The sequence below is a fragment of the Dermacentor albipictus genome, chromosome 8 (genome assembly GCF_038994185.2).
Source record: "Dermacentor albipictus isolate Rhodes 1998 colony chromosome 8, USDA_Dalb.pri_finalv2, whole genome shotgun sequence".
In the NCBI taxonomy this organism is placed as follows: Eukaryota; Metazoa; Arthropoda; class Arachnida; order Ixodida; family Ixodidae; genus Dermacentor; species Dermacentor albipictus.
Genome location: NC_091828.1, coordinates 116,806,601 through 116,819,163, shown reverse-complemented (window position 1 = coordinate 116,819,163; position 12,563 = coordinate 116,806,601). Strand labels below are relative to the sequence as shown.

At 44.2% G+C, this 12,563-nt stretch overlaps 1 long non-coding RNA gene across 1 annotated transcript; it reads right to left on the bottom strand.

Annotated features, from left to right (window-relative positions):
* Positions 1–4,159: 4,159 nt before the first annotated feature.
* LOC135910305 (uncharacterized) lies at positions 4,160–11,614 on the bottom strand. The gene is made up of 2 exons (XR_010567006.2): positions 11,331–11,614; positions 4,160–4,551 (listed from the first exon to the last, which is right to left on the bottom strand). It is a non-coding gene; the product is annotated as an uncharacterized lncRNA (long non-coding RNA).
* Positions 11,615–12,563: the final 949 nt, after the last annotated feature.

The following is a 12,563-nucleotide window of genomic DNA, read 5'->3' as shown; positions in this document are numbered from 1 at the left end:
TTTAATTATAATCTGGTGGCAAACATTGATACATCTACACTGAAGTCTGAATTGAAGTAGGAATTATAATTTGAAATTGACACACAAAGTCTCAAAAACCAGTAAGTGGCGAGGCCTGGTGGTGAAAGTCATGGCAATATGAATGTAGTATATATATATATATATATATATATATATATATATATATATATATATATATATATATATATATATATATATATATATAGAGAGAGAGAGAGAGAGAGAGAGAGAGAGAGAGAATTTCTCCTTATATGACGAATAGCGTGGCGAGTTCCATAAATATAAATAATGTTACTTTGATTTCCATCAACGTGGCACCGCACATTCTGTCAAGTTGTTGGTCATGTTGCCCTTTGCCTTTCATGCTGTTAGCGAGAACCGTGCTCTCTGCGTACAATTTCGCCGTCCTCTCTAGTAAAATATATATTGATTAAAGAAGGTCGTGCACCGTTGGAAGCTCCAGAAATCATAATCGCTAACATTATTCGCGTCCATGTCATGCTACATCCGCAGCGCGATGCAGACGCCATTTCATGATGTCCCTGCACGCGCAACTCAGACTTTTTCAGTAGTTATAGTTAGTTATCCGCGTAGTGCGAGCCACGCCAATACAGGACATATAAATTCTACATCTGAAAAAAAAAACGAAAGAGATGTAACAATAGTTCCTTGCTTCTTTTCCTTAACCCACGTTTGGGTCCTGCCCCTAAGTTCTTTCGAGCTTTATTGTCTCTTGAACGTGTTGCGTTATGGCCTACGCACTTACCTTACAGCCGGTGTGACGTTAATGGAGAGTACCGGCTGCCTCGAAGCAATTGTGGACACTTTCCATTTGATCCATATTGTTGCATTCGCCGGTTACTGTTTGGTCAGTTTTACACCACCGTAACCAATGTTTTTTTTTTAATTTGTTTTATAATGATGGCTGCCGAAATCCCGCTGAACCGCTGTCAAGAAAGTGGAGCAATGTGCGCGGCCAGAAAACACTGCCGACTCAATTGCATCCTTTAGGCCCTGTTGCGCTACCCCATAACAGCAGCGAGTTAGACGTGGTGGATACATTCTGCTCTAAGATCTCTGACGCAGCGGCCCTCGCAACTTTGTCCCAAGCAGCACAGGAGGTTTCAGCGATAGTGACCACTATCGCAGCAGAGGAACCTTTTTTGATCGTGATGCTGCTTGGCGCCTTCGCATTCTTTATCAAGGCGCCATCTCCTGGCCCTGACTGCGTCAGCTACCCCGAGTTATAACATTTAGGCGACAAGACAAAGATGTGCTTGTTACCACAGTCAATGCAAGCTGGGAGAGGAGCCGCCTTAAACCTTGATGGAAATGAACTCGTGCTATCCCTATCCTAACGCCTGGCAAATCTCCAACCGACATAAACTCCTGTGGTCCGATAGCTCTTGTCATTTGCGTATGAAAGCTAATGGAGACGATGGCATTGACGCGCCTTCTTCGACTGGGTGCTGATGAACATAAATGTCTACCCTCCGCAAATGCCATGGTTGAGAAAGGGGCCCAGCAGCATAGACAACTCAATCAGCCTTGTCAACTGCGTAAAACTCAACAAAGCTGTATGCAACATAATTATCGGCGTATTTCTCGAGATCAAGGGAGCGTTCGATAACGTAACTTACAAATACAGGTTATCTCATGAGATCTCAAGTCCGTTCGGGTCAGTGGTTTTATCTACCGCTCTATATCAGACTACCTCACTGGCCTTTCAGTCTACATGTCTGCAAAAGAAGGCAACACAGCTATATACTAGCACTGTGCATCGAGGAGTTGCCCAGGCCCGTTCTTTAGTTCCCACCTTATTTAGCACCTCTCCCATTTGACCGGAGAAGTGCATTCCCACATCCGTTAATATCTCTTGATATATAGATGACATGTGCATATGGAGCAGTGGTCGCAACAGAAGTGTCCTACAAGCAAGATTGCAGAAAACTATCAATTCTATTGAAAATTTTCTATTCGCTCGAAATCTAACGATGTCAAAAGAAACTGTGCCGCTATGGCTTTCGCTAGACGTGATGTCTCGCGCTACAGGTTAAAGATTGGCACTCTAGCATGCGATATGCCTCAAGTCACAAATTTCTGGGCGTGACAGTCGAGAGACTAACGATGTGGATACCCCATGTCGGAAGATTAAAATAAAATAGGTTCATAGGTGAGCATTTGCTGTATGCCATCAAGCAACACAGGGGCTGCTCCGCAAATTCATTGCTACGCATGTGTGCGACTATCTGTGAAAGTGTTCTACGACACAGACCTCTTATGCTACAGGGCATTTCCCAAACCATTATAAAAGCCCTCACTGGTACGCAAGCAAAAGATATGACGGTGTTCCTCGGCTTACCGAAAAACACATCAAGTGTAGGAAACCTTGTGGAAAGCAAACACGTAATGGTTTCAGTGCTTCTGCAGCAGGAGTGTCTTCGAAATGATGTGTGCTTTGCTGCCACAGTGCCCGGTCATCCGCTTGCGTCATACAGTGGTCCTGTGGTGCAGAGCTTGCTCCCAGAGAATTATCAAAGCCGTTCTATTTTAAGAGAGCCACCACGAAAATTTACTTCGTGATCAATTCAGCTCAATTGGCTTGGTTTAGAGCAATTAAGAGAAACATTCCCGGCCCAGCATTGACCTATATTGCGCTAGAGCATATTAAGACAAGCTACAGGGTTCACGGTCATATTGATACTGATGGCTCTGTTACGCTTACATTATTTACCATTACACTTCCATTAGTTACGCTTACATTGCATTATGTGCGGCGATTCCGTCTTCGAGTGTTAACATCTCTGTACACTCTCAGTCACCGCATTTTCGCATAGCAACTGAACTAGGGGCAATGCGCGCACTCTTGATTTACATCACAAAACATGTATACAGCTGAATCTGCGGCCGTCTTCACTGATTCAAGAGCGACCCTGCCATCCCTGAAGTCGGCATGCGGGCAGGAGGAAGCGGTCAATGGTCATGAGACGCATATGCAACAAAGCCTGCGAACTGCATCACAGCGTTCTGCTGAGGTGCTTAGCAGCCCACCACAGAATACGTGGCAACGTCAAGGCTGACCATGCTGCCGAAGTTGGACGTGACACTTCGACAGAAATAGTCCAGATACATATCGCGAGGAGAGAGAGAGTGAGTGAGAGAGAGAGAGAAAACATTTATTTGGACCATCGAGGTCACTGCTCTTGAGGTAGAGTGAGTGGTGCCCTCATTCCAGGAGACCACTGGCCATGGCTGCTCGACGTACTCGCTGGACGAGAGCTTCTTATCCCGCCAGGGTATCGCTGGTCAGCTGTACCTCCCACCGCTCAAAGACGGGCTAGGTGTCTTTAAGTGCAGAGGTTTGCCCCCACACCCCCACGAGATGTGAAAGAGTGTATAGGCGCGAGTCGCCGCACCAGGGGCAGATGCCGCGATATGTTTGTGGGTACATTTTGCTGTATCTGTGTAGGTTTGGAAATGTGTTAGTCTGAATAAGTCTGAGAGCTACTGCCTCTTCAGTGCTGAGGTTTCTCTGAGGGGGGAAAGATGCGGCGAGACTGGTATATGTAGACGCTTAGCGTTTCCCGCGATACCTCTGGACAGATGGTAGCCATAAGTACGCACCCCTACGCAAAATTGATCTATCGTGTGCGTTTTACATGCCGCGATGCCTCTATACACAAGACCAAATATGCCTACACCGTATCAGACACGGAGTGGCCTACGCAAACAACTACAAACGCAAGATTCAACTGACGAACTGGCCCGTGTGTTATGAGTGTAACGCCCATAAGAAATTAACTGCAACATGTTCTGTGTGACTGCTGGCGCTATGCGTCAGAGCGATATACTTTGAATGCGGAACTTCACCTTCAACGGGACTCAAGCTAGGAACGGCGGCACATTCTCGGCCCATGGTAAAGCACCCTCTGCGCGTTACACGCCGCAAAAGCGCTGGTGACATTTTTGCGGGCCACGAGCCTTGGACACAGAAACTAGAAAACAAATGGCAACCGATACGCATGCACCCTTATTAATTACCGGGAATTCCGTAGTTTCACGTAAATCCCACGGCACCAGCAACACACAAAAAAAACACATTTGCGAGCGCTGACGCTGCTTTCACAATACTCAAGTATTTCCTTAGCAGCCCTGTGGATGTTCATTCATTTATTTCATATCCGTAAACAAAACAGAAACAAAAATTTATTACAAGCAGAAGTTGCCACGGATGGCAATCGCATGTTGCGTAATAAGGATTTCTATGGGTAAACAATCTTGAGCGAATACTTCCATTTTATACAACATCACGTAAACAAACAGCTGGCACGCAGTAACCCATAACTAGGCAGTACTAGGTGAGCGCTTGTACGCAGTTTTCCCTGGACTGGGTGCCAAGACGTATGAACCATTTTTATTTAAATCTGTAGCTTGTTTCTTCAGCTCCAGTTTGAGTTCACTGCACGAAGATTCTCGTTGAATTCTTCTCAGAGCTGTTGTCCATGTCCAGGTGTTATTTTGGGCGACTCCCTGCGATGACAGAGAACATAGTGCACTGTATTGCTCCGGAAGTTCTGAAGGTAAACACATCAGATGGTCCGAACACGCATACAGTATAAAACAACGCATTGGCCTAGCTAAATATTACTTTTGCAGTACTTTGAGACCATTGAAGGGTAAGCGAGAAGTCGAATTATTTTTTGTGTGTGAAGCAGGTTAATATTTCTTGCTGTTATTCTAATAAGGAGTGGCTATAGATGCTGGTGCAAGAAAAAATATTAAATGAAATTTTCATAAAAGAGCGTTCTTGAAAAGCAAAATAGTTTATTGCTGCAAAATTGAGCTTTTTCCGTTTATATATGAGATCTACGTACTATGCATATAATTACTTTAGTTTGAAGAGACTGCAATTTATAAACAGCATTATAGTCAGTTAACAATGTCATTTTCAGTATGGCGCAGACACCACCTACTTATTTCAATATCTTCACGATAATACCTGCTTGTTTCTTTGAGTGGCATAATTAATCTTTAAGAAACTACAGTAGCACTGTTCATCCTCTGCACTTTGTGGTATGTGTATAATATGCTCTACTGATGTAATTATTTGGTGTGCTAAGAAAAACAATGTGACCAGTTAACTTGTAAAGTTGTTTTCTTTTCAATGTGATTGGCAGAATATTTCACTCCTATTCAGCTTGTATTCTAAATAGATAGAAAATGTTCCCGTACTTTCACAAAACTGAACTTCAAGCTGCGCAATCCCGTGCTCAAATATCTAGTGTGTAGTCAATGAAATATGCGCGCATTTTGTGCACGATAAATAAAAGCAGTCATTTCCAGCATAGGATGTCTATTCAGCGGTTTTACGGTACTCATTGAATAAAGGAAAGCATATTGCGTATGGAAACCAAGGAATGTCAATTATAAAAAGTAATTTGAAAATATTCGAACTAGGAAATTGGACTGCTTGTGAAGACAGAATTTTGCTTGGTGTCATGCACCATCAATTATCAGCCTAATTTTACGCAACACGAGAAGGACCAGCACTGAATGATTATTAAAACAACCCATTGATTTATTCGGAGTGCTGAATCTACCATTTCTAAACAGATATATTTATTTTCTTCCCCCAAATTTGTTAGTTTTTTTTTTTCCTGCAACAACAGTTGATCGTTAAGCTTAGGGTGAACGAAGATGAAACCTGGTAAGTTGAAATGAAGGAAATTGTCGGGTTAAAGGTTTTGAGGAGCTGTAACTTCATGATTACCGCATGTAGTTGCAATGCGAATGGAAGAAAAAGGCAATACACACTACAGATATGTAATCATTATAGTTGTATTACGTTGCGCCTATTGAGTTTCTGTGCGTATTCTTGGGTTGTGTTCTGTTCTCGTATTCCTGCTGAAACTTTCTATAATAGGCAGCATGTCCACTTGTAATTATGAGATATATTGTGCAGGGGATTCCTTTTTATTTTAATAGTTCAAGCAAACATTGCCGCAGAGCACATTGCACGCCCCGTCTACGAGCATGAAATCCCCGTTAGGCAAACATTGGCCACTGGTCCTTAAAAAAATACGCGAACATAAAAAAAAACATTTACTTTGAATTACGGGTGCCTGCCCACTACATAATTTATCCTAAGACTTTCTGAGACTAATAAAGGAAGTTGCCTAGATATATGCTGGACGCGCTCTGTGATCATCGGCAGCTCGTGTGCCTCATTCAGCACTCTTGGTGAATAACTTGACAAATGGAAGCCCCATTCACGAAATCACTGCTATATAGAGAAAATTTAAAATCCTTACAATCGCACTGTTGGGTACTTATTGTCATGCTGTGGTATTGGTCGTGAACACAGTGCAAGAAACAACACATTCCTTATGTAATATTTCATACAGCATAGGGCGCACGGCGATGATATTATCGCCCTTTTAATTTATATGGAACATCACGACGATGCCGACGCCGGTGGTAGAAACCCGCCCCCAGTGTCCATATAATTGCTCTCGCAATAATAAATTCCACTTGCGGAGGAGGACAGTTAGGCCCTTGATTGGCTTGCGGGTGTGCGGTTGACACGTCGCTGAATTATGAGAAAGAAATAACTTCGCTGGATCGACGAAAGTGGTGTGACGACGAGAAAATGAAGACAAGGATGCAAAATTGCCTTTATTTTTCTCCCGCAACAAAACTGGGGAAAGCACCGCAGGCTAAAACTACAAACCTGTAGCTGGAATGCGCCTGAGGCTCAACATAAGTACACATGGTAGAGAAGCAAGAACGCAATCAACAATGAAAGTGATAACAAGCTACATACATACATACATACAGTATTACACTCAAACGGACAGCATTTTAAAGAGTAAACATCTATATATACGCACTAAATTTTTCAACATTTGGAAACACTAAAAAAAGGCAATGTGTTCGAATACAAGTGTCAATAAATGCTATATGATAGAAGTCCTTCGTGAACAACGGCGGCCGCATTTCGATGGGGGCGAAATGCGAAAACACCCGTGCGCTTAAATTTAGGTGCACGTTAAAGAACCCCAGGTGGTCAAAATTTCCGGAGTCCTCCACTACGGCGTGCCTCATAATCAGAAAGTGGTTTTGGCACGTAAAACCCCAAATATTATCCTTCGTGAACAATTTACAAACATTTATAGCCCTGCATACTGCACATGATGAATATCGCTTACATTGTTTAAGTGCTGTTTTAAATGCATAAGTTTCAGTCATTACGTAGATACTTAGGATGGTATCATTAGGAGCAGCAAAGTTTGATTAACACAGTTTGTTCTGGCTGCAGAAAGAGTCCACTTTTCAACACTACTATAACATACACAGACAGACAGACAGACAGACAGACAGACAGACAGACAGACAGACAGACAGACAGACAGACAGACAGACAGACAGACAGACAGACAGACAGACAGACAGACAGACAGACAGACAGACAGACAGACAGACAGATAGACGGACAGACAGACACAGACAGACACAGACAGACACAGACAGACAGACAGACAGACAGACACAGACAGACAGACAGACAGACAGACAGACAGACAGACAGACAGACAGACAGACAGACAGACAGACAGACAGACAGACACAGACAGACAGACAGACAGACACAGACAGACACAGACAGACAGACAGACAGACAGACAGACAGACAGACAGACAGACAGACAGACAGACAGACAGACAGACAGACAGACAGACAGACAGACGGACAGACGGACGGACAGACAGACGGACAGACAGACAGACAGACAGACGGACAGACAGACGGACAGACAGACACAGACAGACACAGACAGACAGACAGACAGACAGACAGACAGACAGACAGACAGACAGACAGACAGACAGACAGACAGACAGACAGACAGACAGACAGACAGACAGATAGACGGACGGACAGATAGACGGACAGACAGACACAGACAGACACAGACAGACAGACAGACAGACAGACAGACAGACAGACAGACAGACAGACAGACAGACAGACAGACAGACAGACAGACAGACAGACAGACAGACAGACAGACAGACAGACGGACAGACAGACAGACAGACAGACGGACGGACAGACAGACAGACAGACAGACAGACGGACGGACGGACGGACGGACGGACAGACAGACAGACAGACAGACAGACAGACAGACAGACAGACAGACAGACAGACAGACGGACGGACGGACGGACGGACGGACGGACGGACGGACGGACGGACAGACGGACAGACAGACAGACAGACAGACAGACAGACAGACAGACAGACAGACAGACAGACAGACAGACAGACAGACAGACAGACAGACAGACAGACAGACCTGTGCATCCGGGTCATCTTTTGACGACAGTGGGAATTAAACACATAAAGAACATCCTAGAAGAAATGAAACATGTAAGCAACGTCCTCTGAAATCCTTATGAAAGAAGCCTATGAAACACATAAGCAACGTCCTAGAAGTTAGAGGATCGGGTACCTTCGATGGGGTGATCATTCCTGCCGAAGCGAAAATCAATAAAGCCCAGTGGTCATTGACGGAGCGGTAATGTTGTCTCAGCGCCCGAGGGTAGTGGTCGTAGCAACTTTTCTAGACGCACGAATTTATTCAAGGATCCTCTCCAGAAACGAAGCCTCACAACATCTCTGTCCAAGGATATATTTCTTCAGTCTTGATTACCACGCATGATAGGTATTATATTGTTACGTTATTTTTTTGCCTAGATTCCTTCAAACGTATCTTACGGTACATGCGTTGAACGGAAAGCTGAAAATTATTTTATCCATGTTCATTCCCTGCGAGCACACTATCTTAATAACGAACGGTGAAGGTCAATGCCATTTGAGAAAAACGAGTTTATTTCCAAAATACTTTAAAGAACAGGTTTGGAAGTGCGGACAAACAAGGAATGCGTGAATAATCTAGCCATAACTATACGTATGCGCCAGCAATTACGATAGATATGATGTGGAAAAGTTACAGATACAAAAAAATGTCTTCATTTGATTTATTTATTTTATCTTATTTTACAATACTGCCGCTCTCAGCCGAGAGCCTAGCAGACGATTTCTGACGAACGTCCGTCGCGGCTCGGCGATGTAAAATTTGATACAGACGCTTCCGACAGCTAAATCTCGCGTTATATTTTATGCGAACCGGATGGAAGCTGGTATAGCGTTAAGAAACTGGAATGCGTGCACAGCATAGAAAGTTACAAAAAAAGATAAGTGTTTCCATAGGGGAAGTGATAAAATAAATGGAATACAGGAAATCTATCTACAAATTGAGCATTACGGTAGTGCGTCAAGATCACCTTTCTATTACTTATACAGAAACCAAAAACGGGTGGGTGAAGGAACGGCCCAACAATGCACTTTCGATCGCAGCTTTATTACCAAACCTGCTGGTGTTACGCTTGAGAATTTAGTATTGTATTTCTGAACAATAAAAGAAGTTAACTTTCCTTCATGTATCCTGTGCCTGTCTAGATGTATTTTGCAACCATAAACCACCTGTCATGAAAATTCCTACTTTTGTGAGCGAAATATCAAGGAGGTAAAAAAAAGAACTGGGGGGAAGGGGTATTCTGTAAGAGGCCAGAGTGGACTGTCCATTTCGGCCGCTGCTGATTGGATGCAGCTGTAGGAGCGAGGAGGAGACTAGCGGCCCCATGCAGCCAATCAGCAGCGGCCGAACTGGACAGTCCACTAGGTGGACTCCTACACAATACCTCCCCTGATGTGCGATTTATTCAGGGTATTGATTTTTGCACAGTTGCCAATTAGTTTATTTTTTATACAAGCACAAACAGTGCAATTACGCTACGTTTGGTTCAGTTTATGTAACAGAATTACCCTTGAACAAATTTCTCCAAGTCGTTAAAAATTGCTCGCACTCGTCTCTATGCTGTGACAGAGTGGTGAACAGGCTCCCAGAGTTATTTTCATTGTTCGATATGCCTTTCAAGCGCTCTGAGCAAATCTCGGTAGTTCCCGTTTACAATCAGACATCACGCATAGTTGCTCCTGCTAATTCTGTTGCGAGTGCTTCACAGACGGGCGCAACTGAAAATGGCAATGAAACATTTCAAAAACCTTGTTTAAAAGAGTTATAAACCACGGCTCAAGCAAATGTAGGGAGAATTAACATGGTGCAGAGTATTTTATAGTGGCTCCATATTTGCTTGTTTACGAGCCAAATGATCACGCTTCTCTTCTTGCGTTACATTAGGGCTAGTGCGGCCCATCTCTAGCTATTCTAGTCTGGCGATCCGTAGCTATCCCGGCCCGGCGAAAGCGGATGTCCATTGACGCTTTTGAAAACCACCACCACAACTGCTTAGTCCCCCTATATGCCCTTTTTTATTGTTTAAGAGTAATGCTAGTAATGGCGGTAATGGAATAATGGTAATTTTTAAGCACGCTGCCACACATAGCGATGCTGCCACAGCATTGCAATCAGTTGCTAGGCTTGTTCTTTTACATGCGAAAGGCTAGGGACGTCACTCACCACGTTGCAACCTTCCGTCGGCGTGGCAGCTTGCGCATCAGCAATCATTACCGGAAAAAGACATGTTTTTGCCGCAATTTAATGCACACAAAAGGAAGACAGATAAAGATAAGACGGGCTCGTGGCAAATTGCGGCAAAACATGTCTTTTAGCAAGCACCAGCTATAGGTCAACGAACAGTTCTGTAGCGTTACCGGAAAACATAGGCGAGGAGCAATACGTGCGCCGCATTGTTATCCGGAGCGCCTTGTCACAAATTATGTGGCTTGGCTGATTGTTTCGTGCTTGCTTTTTGGGGAAACGTATGGCTGTTTTGTATGTTGTGTGCATGATTCCAAAAAAATGCATGCACCGTTCGTTTCACGTCGCTGAGTGCTTGAAGCATGGGAATTACTGGGCGAACCAGCCACCGCTCCTGTCCCTGCACTGCCGCCGAGATCGCCCACATCTTTGCAGACCGACTCTGACACGAAAAATGTCCACCAAACAGAGGCTAGCAGCTTCACCGCTAAATAAATACAGCTCACTGCTTAAGCTAGAAGCAGCCACACAAATATGCGATCCGGCGCATGTCGTTTTGCGGTTAACCATAATCGCCTTCTCAATCGGCCTTAAGTGAAATAGAGGACAGCCACTTGGCGACTTCACTGATTTGCAATAAAGAAATCGTTTCGACTTAATGAAACAAGTTTACAAGTCAAGCTATGGGCAGCGTGTTTCGCAATGGTTATGTTGGTAATTGTGAGCACAAAAAATACGTACACGAAGGGGTCGTAGTGATATTAACTCGCCTAGATCGCCCTGGCCCGCCGTGAGGTCCTGCTCCACGCGGTTTCCCACCTGAACCTCCTGGCTTAGCTGCATCGACTCCTTGTTGAGCTGTGGACAGAAGGGCCAATACGGTCAAAATGACCAAGATGTTCACTGCGCGTATCTTTGCCATAGCTTTCGTACACACAAGAACTAGTGTCGCAGCCTGCCCGAAGATGACCTTAAATACTTCGTTACACAATGGTGGCATATTGAAAATAATATATTCCTACGTGTTTGACTTCCCTCCTCTTTTCGAAGCATGGTTTCTTCTGCCATACCCAACCATTGAATGCTCATTTTAATGTTCATTTTCTGCATTGGTGGTGCTTGTGAAACTCTTGCCTGCACCGTTTATTCTATTGTGCTTTTCATGGAATATTTCCTGGATGAGAGCCATGCATGCGAGGAAACATTTCCCAAATGCATAGCTTTTCGACAACCGCAGGCAGAGGTAGAGGCTATACAATGGCTTCAGCGTTGTTATATTGCAATGGACGGCGAATTTTTATGTAACTGTTAGCGAACGCAAGACAGTTCTCTTTCGCGGTTTTGCAATACGTTCTTTCGGCAGGAACATTTTCCTTCGCATCGCACGTTTTCTGCACTCACGATGTTTTTTTTTTCAAGCAAAGCTTGTATAATTGGCCCTCAAGTTACATTGTCTTGGTCACGTGAAAAAAAACGCAGTAGTTTACAGAGCAGAGCAGCTGCAGGAAAGCCGCTCTGCTCTGCTCTGCTCAGCTGCGGGTGGTGTGATGTCAGTTGCGCGGGCGCCGGAGCGTGCGGCATTATCAAGGATTCCAGCTGCATAGGCGCGCGCTCACGCCACGCGCCCAACCAATCACAGCCGTTTGGTTTACGCCGGGGAGGGAAAGGGCAGGAAAGGTTCTCGCACTTGCTGCGTCGGCTTCGGTTGCTTTCAATTCATTCTCGGAAAACCGACGGCTAGGTGTTGCGGTTTGCCCGGAGAAACATACGGCGTTCGACGAACGGCGAGAATATATATATATATATATATATATATATATATATATATATATATATATATATATATGTATGTATGTATATATATATGTTCTTCGTTTCAATAAAAATTTCGTTGAGAGCACTCGTCCTGCCTGCTTCTAGTCTGTGTCCTTGTCCCTGCGTGCTACAATCCAAGATCATATCACGTTAGAGCCA